Here is a 10,776-nt window from a genome sequence, read left to right as displayed (position 1 = left end):
AATCCTTAAAAAGAAGAATAAATTTACAAGAAAATTCAGGGACTCCAAATCAGATCAAGAAGAAATCAGTAAGAAGAAATCACTAAGAAGAAAACAAAGGTTGAACTTCCAACATGTTATAATTGTAAGAAAGTTGGACATATTAAACCAGATTGTCCACTTCTTAAGAAGGATACTAAGAAGAAAAAGAAAAAGGCAATGGAGACAACTACATGGGACAATATAAGTTCTAGTAGTTCTTGTAATGCCCTGACCTGCCACATGGGATCCGGATGCTACTTTAGTGACATCTATGTACTTGATACCATAGTCAATACATAAATGCAGCGAAAATAATGAAAAATTCTCCAACATACATTACCAGAGTGCTAAACTACTTTTGTACACAAGGGTCTCCAAGAAAATCCATATTACAACCTATAACACTGTACAAAAAGAAAACTCAGTCTATACCCACTACATACATAAACTAAACGACTAGCTCGACCCCTTTAGTATGCTAAACACGATCCCTGGTGTTTCCTGAAAAAGATAATTTGTATATTGGGGTGAAAAACTTCTCAGTAAGGAAGACTAAGTTAAAATAAGTGTGTGGCCAGCATGAATTTTAGTGTATACAAAAAATAACCAGTTTTTCATTTAACCAAAAATAACATTTACATAGATGTTCATTCTACACAGTTGAAAATGCCCTTTTTCCTTTCCACAGTATAAACCAGTTCAGTAAATATTTAACACCATTTACATAAATCCACAGATATGCATATAAGACAACTCCCTGTGACTAACGCCATTTACTTCCCCCATGGCATGGGTTGCGCGGTTTGAACGCTAGACTAAGCCTGGGTGATCAACCCAAAACAAAGTCAAAACATCATCCTCTGCAAGTACGTCTGCAGGCATCGACAGCCAAGCTGCAAGCATCGACAGCCAAGCTACAGGTCCGACACCCTTACTTCAACCTCACGCAGGCAGTTGGCCGCGACCCCCCTACACTTCTATCTAGAACAGTGTGGGTGCACATTGTCTAATAATCAATCACTAGCAACGATATCATGCTCACATAACAATTGGTCCCCACGGTTCCCAAAACATATCATGCAATTTAAGTAATAAAAACTATAATTTAAATCATTTTGTTTTACACTTGCCATTTAATAAAAACCCACCCCCAGCCGTCAAATAAACCTGGCTCATAGCCGTCAAATAAAACCTGGCCTCCAGCCATCATATAAAACCTAACCCCCGGCCATCATATCAAATCTTTGTATTATTCACAAGCAGTTCTAGTATGTTTCACAAACAGTTCCTGTATATTTCACAATCATTCCCAAATTCCGTTTCACGAAAAACCATAAAAAGCATTCACCTGCCACAAATTTTCAGTATTTGAAAACAGTGCAAGAGATAACCAAAGATACACAGTATTTTTAGTTCATTAAATAAATTAGATTTTCTATCGTTTATGTTATTCAAAATACTGTATCATATATCCTAGATTTGTAAAATCCCGGTTGAACGGTTGATTTTCAAAATAACCTTTGAACTTATAATAAATAAATATATAACAGTTAAACAATTCATATTTAATAAAAATCCTGATTTAAATTAATTCTCTTACCCGAATCCTGAAAAGTCTGGTAAAAATTCCAACCCATGCCTGGAGCGTTCAAAACTCCAAACCCTGAAATCACATTATCCCCAATAAAATCAACTCAACCTTAAAATTATAATTTCCTTAATATTCCTAGGTTCACAAAATTCCTAATAACTATTTAACATTTCCTAAGCCTATAAACTCCAAATAAATAATTAAATTTCCAAAAATAGCAAATTTGCTAAATTCTCTAAATCTTACCCTAGCCTTGGAGTGGTGCTTAGGAAACCCAAATTGAAAATCCACTCCAGTTAAAAATGACGATTATCGAGACTAGGACCCCGTGGTGGTGTCCGATCGTCGATTTGATTAAAAATTTAAGAAAAAATTGAGGAAAGGAGAATAGTTTACCTTACCTTAGGAGTGGTGCCTACGTCGCTTTTACGACAAATCTACTTCAATAGGAATGTCAATGGCGGAGAATGGAACCTAGTGGTATCTTCTGTTTTTCGATCGACACTTGTTTGGCCGACGAAATCGAGGAAAGAGAGAGAGGAGGCGGAGATGAGAGAGTGGCTTAGAGAGAGATGCTTGCTCTTTGTTTGCTTCTTCCTGAAGGAATTTTAATTCCTTCAGGTTAACTTACATATATATAAATAAAATATTATATTATATTAATATATTATATTATATTATTTAATTAATAATTAATTAATTAATTAAATTTTAATTTTAATCTAATTTAATTTAATTTATTTTTTTACACTTCCATGCATATTAATTTTTTGGGGCGTTACATTCTTCCCTCTTTATATAAATTTCGTCCTCGAAATTTGTTGAATATAACCCCAAATAAAATCCATCATCAACCTTACAAGTTTGAGTTAAAACTCGTAAACAATCCTATCAAAATTGATAGCTAACACTGACAGATGGATTAGATTGATATCATGCTCTAATACCCCTTGGTACAGAACCAACACTCGACAACTTTAATTCGCATTTACAGTCCACCAAAATCTAACACTGATATAACATTTTGCTCTTTGTGTTAGCCTCATTCGATTCACATCATCTCAAATTGCTATTTGACAACTATATATAGAAATATAATCAAATTCTAAATTGAATCAAAACCCCGTTCTCTCATCCTCAATATTTATGAATTACTCAAATCTTCTCTCGTTATTTTTTTTAATACTTGTTTCACTTTTGATAGTAACAATCATCACATCATCGTCATCAGTCTTATCATTTTATATATATAACCTTAATATCACCAACTCGACCACGAGTTTGATTCACCGGTCCAATTGATTCGACTAGCCAGTGGCTCTACAAGGTTTGTCACTGGTTTAGAATATAAAACAATCTCAAGAACAACCCCTTTTTGCTTCATATCAGCTTCAACTGATTCATGTCCAAATTTCAACCAGATCACCTTTGATTTTTTTTTTTTCCATTCATTCTAAAAATTGTTTGTTGCCGCTCATAGCCCCATCTCCACTTACTTTTGATCAAGATCAAATAACATTTTTGGAATGACTTTCTTTTCTATGTTCAAATCAGATAAGAACTTCCATCTTTCAGATTTGTTACTCTCTTTTAGCTTATTCGCAAGTGCATAACTAGGATTGCCCTACCATTGAGATGATCCCAAAATTCTCTCATGAGATCTTGGAAGCTTGTGGGAACCTGAACCAGAAAAATAAAAGAAAATGAATATAAAAGAGAGAAATAAAGGAAAATAAAAGAAAAAGAAGGAATTTGGAAAGTGGGGACCCAAACCAACGACGGTTTTGTGAGCTGGAAGAAAAACAGCCACCGTTTTGGGTCAGCCGGGCTAGTCAACCACAAAATCGATGTCGGTTTTGTGAAGACAGGGGAAACCAATGCCGGTTTTCCTCTGGGCCTCCTCACCTATAAATAGGTTTGAGCTCAATTTTTTTAGAGAATCTCAATTCTCTCTCCTAGGGTTTTGAAACATTTTCACCAAAAAGCCTTTCCGAGCTCATCTTTGCTTCCTGGTTGTCTCTATCATCCATCGTCTAGCAAACATATGTGTTTTCATCGGTTAGAAGTTCTAGGATTTTGTCGTTTCGAGTCACTTAGGTTTGTTTTTCCGTAAATAGGTAAGGGGATTTATTTACATAAGTTATATTCAAAATCTAAACCGTTAGAACTGTAGGTTATAATATTATGTACAATATGACTGCTTATTTGGAAAATTTCACCAGGTGGAATTGTCGATTTTTCGGTTTTACGATTTTAGTACAAACTAGGGTTTTGGGGGTATGACCTCCATTTTTCCTAAAACTAATTTCTTTGTATTAAACCTAAAGTAGGAGGTGCTTGAAACCTTTGTTTTTGATTTAAATTATGTTTTCGAACCATATGCTATGCTAATGTTTTTTAAACCAAATGAGTGTGGCATGAGATGTTAAATGGAGATATACTGAACTGAGAAATACAATTGAGAGATATGAGAATTGGAGTTCCAAATTGTTATTAGGAAATGAAGAAATGAGATGCTGATTAAATACTGAGAGATGTATGTTTCAGGGTTAAATCGAGAGTTGTGTGTGCTGGTTTATACCAATGGATGAAAGAATGAATGATTGAACAAATGAATGAATTGTGAAAAATACTGGAACTGCTTAAAAGCTTTATTAATGAAAACAAGTTATTGTGCTTTCGATATAAATTGTATATATGATATATGAATCGCTTGAGAAAACTTGTTACCAAGGAAAGCACGGTACCGTTGCTAGCATAAGAGATATAGTGCAACCACATGTAGTTCTTGAGTGTGAGTATCGACCTAGTCGACTTGGTAAGAAGGGCCACTGGTTGATCATGGACCAGGGTGCTGTAGGCCACGTCAGACTGGAGAGAGTAGTGTGACTAGTCTAGTGTTCCCAGGTCTAGATCAGAGTATTATAAACGCACAACCCGTACCATGGGGGAAGTAAATGGTGTTGATATGATGTTACAAAGCTGAGATGAGTTCATTAGGCATATACATGATTTAAAAATAAAATGGGCAAAGTTATAGCTTTGAGTACTGAGCTGAGGGATCGTACAGTGTATGAGCCTGTACCCGACCCCAACCTCGGGGAATTTAGCTTGTAATGAGTCAAATTATCTTATGCAGGAATTATATACATATCTTCTATATTACAAGTTTGTGAATGATTTAAATGTGTAACTGTTTTCTACTGGAATAAACTCATGTAGTTACACATTGATGTAATATGATCTACCTTACTAAGAAGTGTCTCACCCTAATATACAAATCTTATTTCAGGTCCTACAGGAAGCTGGTCCTAGACTTCTAGAGGGATTTTGGAGCATAGTGTTTTTGTTAGTTTATGTAAGTTCTTGTATATGTATTGGGCTTTGGCTAGGATATCTTTTGGGGTTTGTAAATAGCAGGCTATGTTTTTAGTTTGTATGGGTGTATGTGAGGAAACAGTTAGAAACTCTGGTAAGTTTATTAGATGATGTATGTTTATGTTTTCCGCTTTGTATGAATGTGAAATTCAGCATGAAACGCCCGATTTCCCTTATTTGGGCGGGTAGTATATGTATGGTGTCGCGACGTCCCGGAGCGCGTGTGCCCCGGGCGGTGAATATTAAAAATCAATTTTAAATTTTCAACGAAAAATATGAAATGTTGGAGTCGCCACTAACCTTTTAGTGTGGTTAGAACACATGATTACTACCCCGTTAGGGGTAGAATAGGCCTACGTTACCAGAGCTGGGGTCGGGAGTTCGGTTACGCGAGGGGAAGGTACGAGCACCCCCTACGCGCCCGTTCTTACGAACGGTACCTAATTAATTTAAAATCATCCCTAAGTTAATTTAAAAAGTCTTTAAATTACTCCTTTCATGAGTTTATAAATACACATGAAAAATAAATAAATAAATAAATAAATAAATAAATAAATAAATAAATGTAATATATACATATATATTCCCTCAGAGCTTAAGGTACGTGATGCTCGAAGGCTCATACCCCCGCAATAAAATCATAGGGATTAAAAATCAATAAGATATCTAAAAATACACTCCCAAATTTGAAATTGCATATAAAATTTTTATAGGAAAATACTAGTATGGGAGGTTTTGCTATATATTAATAAGATAATAAGTTAAAATATTAAATTATCACAATGCATATAAAAATAGTAATGATAATAAGCATATCTGTTAAAATATTACAAATTTCAAAATAGGCAATAAAATACCATATGTATATATATATATATATATATTAAAACACTCAAGATACTATACAAGGTAATACCATCTATAAAAAAAAATGCCTTAATAAGCGAAGCTAAATAATAATTATACCATAATATTATATACAATATCATACTAAATATAATAGCAAAATATATACCAAAACACTAAACTTACCATAATGATTGATACCTTTATATGTAAACATGATAAAATATTAGAATACGAATACTAAATATCGGAAAATATTAATATGAGTATAGATAACACATACAATAAAGAAAACCCTAAGTAATTAAAATTGAACATACCTCAACAATGAAAACCCTAAATAGCCCTAAACATATGGATTAAGTAAATAATTACAATAACTATTCTAGCTACGTATTAAACATGCAACAATAATATTAACAATCCAACGAATAAAAATGAAATTAAACTTTAAATATCTAGACAAATTCCAACTATAAAAATTCCGCATTCAAGAAAATTAACTTATATGAATAATACAATCAAAACTTACCCTGAGTACCAAAAATTAAAATGACTATAAAAATCATAAAAACCTATATACCTGCATACGCAAAGAAAAAAACAAAAATCAAGACATTAGATATTAGGACAAACCAAAACTAGCAAAAATAATAATAATAATAATATTAACTAAATACTACAACAAATATTATATCAACATACACCTTATAACATGAACATTAATATTTTAACGAATACAACCACAGCCCTAATATTAGGTATGTAACTTGAATATTATATACTCAAATAAATACGACATTTAAATACCAAAATTCATATCATAACTTTAAAACTCTTATGTCAATATGATTTATGCGACAAGATTTCAAACTTCAACTATTAAAATGAATTTCCACAATAAAGATTTTACAACCATGTCTAATATTTAAGAATAAATGAATGAATAAATAGACATTAACAAGTATCATAAAATTAACTTATTATATATACAATAAAATCACGACCACAAGATTTAATCTTTGAATATTGAAATATGCCCCTAACAAGAATCCTGGGAGAAGCTTATGGAGGGGTTGGAGGATAGCCGCGAAGTGGCTAAGGCTGGATCTGCAGGCGCTAGTATGTGTCTGGGTGTACTGCTGGAAAGGTGGCCTGACCAGGGCAGGGTCGTGGTGAAACCAGAGCCGCTGAGGAAGAGTTGCGGAGCTGCTGCTGCGGAAGCGAGGGAGATCGATGGGGGCTCACCGGAGGTATTGCAGAGGATGGTCGAGAGGAGGCTTGGTAGTTGAAACAGAGAGCTTTTTTTTCTTTGTTTTGGCTCTGCTGCGTGCCAGCTGTTTTCGTGTGAGAGAGGATGAAGAATAGTTGGGGTTTTTTTTTCCTTGGTTTTTCTGCCTGTCATTCTGCCCGTGTTGCCGTGGCTGTGTGCTGCGCCCCCTCATTTTTATAAAATTTTCAACCCTAAAAAATCCTTCTTTTCTTTTCCTTTTTCATTTTTATTCTCTTCATACTTTTATGGTAACAGTATATACAGTAATAATAATAATAATAATAGCAGAATAATAGAAATAATAATAAAGTAATAATATATGAAAATAATAATAATAATAATAATAGTGGTAATAACAATGAAAAATAATAATAATCATAGATAATAAAAATAATGGGGCAATAATAATAATAATAAATTAAATATAATAATAATAATTATAATTATAATAATAATAAGAGTGGTAGAATAATAATAACAATAATATTTGAAAATAAATAATGATAATAATAATAATAATAGTAAATATGATAATAGTAAAATGGTAATAAAATAATAATAAATGAAATTTTAAAAAATAACAAAGATAATAAAAATAAAATAATAAGAATAGTAATATAATAATAATAACAATAGCAAGATAATAAAGTGATAATAATAATTTTTTAAAAATAATAATAACAATAATAATAAAAATAATAATAAAATCAAAATAATAAAAATAAAAATAAAAATAAAAATAATAATAATAATAATAATAATATAATAATGATACTAATAATACTAATAATAGTAAAAATAATAATGATAATAAAGTAATAATAATATTTAAATAATAATAATAATAATAATAATAATAATAATAATAATAATAATATTGGGCCTGGGTAAAAATGGGGTGTCTACATATGGTATCATAGATATGCATGTTATGTATGTATAATAGTACTCTGGGCCCACCTAGAGGGTCGAGGTGTTACAAAATTGCTTCTTTCAGCCATTATATTATCAAACCAAAAAGGGCCCTCACATTGGCTACTACCTTCTCCATCCATTCATATAGAACAATGATCTGATAAAATTCTTAGTAAGCTATTTGTTAGATCCTAGATAATGATCTTCCAATTAAATGACACCAATAACATGCATTACCATTTGTCTCGTAGATTGCCAAAAGAAAAAAAAAATATTCAAAATTATCAGGTCAATCAATTTTATTTATTTATTATTATTATTATTATTATTATTATTATTATTATTATTACTATTTAAAAAAATGAAACTGAATATATATTAGTCATTATTCATTAATCATCAACCTAATCAACGACATCTTTACTCATCATTAGAAAATAATACTCCTCTATGGTGCCTTTGGCTTGAAAAAAAGAATCTCCTCCACATCGAAAGAATCTTAAATACCACCCTTGGATACCACGTGTCCAAAAAAGGTAACCTGCTCCAGTCAGAACTCATACTTCTTAAATTTCACATACATCTTCTTTCTCTTAGCACTTGAAGCACTATCCTCAGATGTTTCTTATGCTCCTTAAGGCTCTTTGAATACACCAGTATGTCATTAATGAACACCATCACAAACTGGTCTAAATACTGGTCGAAGACCCTGTTCATTAGATCCATGAACACTGCAGGAACATTTCCCAATCCAAATGGCATAACCAAGAATTCATAATGGCTATACCTAGTCTTGAATGCTGTCTTCGGAACATCTTCTGCCCTGACCTTCATCTGATGATACCCGAATCGCAGATCGATCTCGGAGAAAACCTGTATGCTCTTTAGCTAATCAAACAGATCATCTATACAAGGTAATGGGTAATTGTTCTTCACTGTTACCTTATTAATTTTCCTGTAGTCAATGCACATCCTCATCGACCCATCCTTTTTCTTTACAAACAACACTGGCGCTGCTTAGGGTGATAAGCTCGGTCTGATAAATCCCTTGTCAAGTAGTTCTTGCAACTACTCCTTTAGCTCCTTTAATTCAGCTAGAGCCATTCTGCATGGAGCCTTAGAAATGGGTGTTGACCCTGAATTTAATTCAATGGCAAACTCCACCTTGCGATCAGGAGGCAATCCTGGTAAGTCCTTAGAAAAAACATCCGAGAACTCCTTTATTACTGGGATATCCTCCAGTTTAAGTGTAATGACCTAAAGAATAATGACATTTAAATATTAAGAGATGGAAAAATGGAATTAGTAAAAAAAAAAAAAAAGCGTTCGTTGACGATGTGGCACTTTGGGCTTGTCGACGAGGGTGCGCTTCGTCGACGAGAAGATACCGAGAGGATATTTGGGCGACTCTGAATTTCGTCGACGAGGGGGAGAGTTCGTCAACGAGTTGCCTTCTAGACCTTGTCGACGAGGTGATGTGGCTCATCGACAAAGGCCATATTATAAGTAGCCCTAAACGCGATTTTTCAGCCATTTTTGGCCGTAGGAATTCTCTTTCTCTCTCTCCTTTCGGGTTTTCCCTCTCTAGGATTTTAGGCTGATCTTTTGCCGGTTTGACAATCTGAGGCCACCACTACACTCCTAGGAAGTTCTTTGCAAATCTACTAAAGTGGATCATCAGTGGGACGAGTTTGAAATTCATCCCAAAATCAAGGTAAGACTTTCTACTCAGTTTTCGACTTTACGACAGCTGTAGAAAGTGTAGTATGTGTATAAATATTGAATTTTAGTTTTGGAAAATATCATTTTCAAGGTGTTGAACGGGGAACCCTGCGGATGTGGGACTTTTTATTTTAGGGGCTGCTTAGGAATCAGGTAAGGGGATAAACTAAACTAGCTATTTTATGAAAATTATAAGTAAAATTGTATAGCATTTGATTTCAAGAAAATATATTTATATAAATATATATATATATATATATATATATATATATATATATATGAGTATTATGTTAGGAAATACTGCTGAAAATGATGATATGTTCTGACTATACATAATACCCATTTTGTGTGGCATGGGTAGAAATTATAATGAATTATTGTTTTCTGGGAACATGATAATATTATGAATTTTTATAATGAAAAATCGGCGTACAAGCCGAGAATTTTATATGATTTTCCGGCGTATGGGCCGAGTTATGGATATGTTTTACCAGCGTACGGGCTAAGCTATGGATATGAATTGCTAGCATATGGGCCGAGTTATGGTAAAATATGAAATGTCGGCGTACAGGTCGATGGTTTTCATGAAATATAAATATACAAAATGATGCGATATTGATTTGGTAGTTAATAATATGAAATATCCATGTATCATAGTTTGATTATATGTTATATGTTATCAGAACCTTGTACGGTACCACTGCTATGTGTGTCGCGACGTCCCGGACCCGGCCCAGAGAACCGATCTTTGCTTTAAAAAATTGGGTTCGGCTTGCGAACTGGGAAGAATGGATGGAAATGTGTGATTTTAAAAAATGTGATTTTTGTGGAAAATGATGTGTGGTGGAGTCGCCACTAACCTTTGGAAGTGCGGTTAGAACACTTGATTGCTACCCCATTAGAGGTAGAATCGGCCTGCGTTGCCAAAGTTGGGTTTAGGAGTATGGTTACGCGAGGGGAAGGTATTAGCACCCCCTACACGCCCGTTCTTATGAACGGTACCAGATTAATAAAGAATTATCCCGAAATA

Source organism: Malania oleifera, chromosome 5 (assembly GCF_029873635.1).
Source record: "Malania oleifera isolate guangnan ecotype guangnan chromosome 5, ASM2987363v1, whole genome shotgun sequence".
Classification (NCBI taxonomy): Eukaryota; Viridiplantae; Streptophyta; class Magnoliopsida; order Santalales; family Ximeniaceae; genus Malania; species Malania oleifera.
This window is presented reverse-complemented; position numbering follows the sequence as displayed.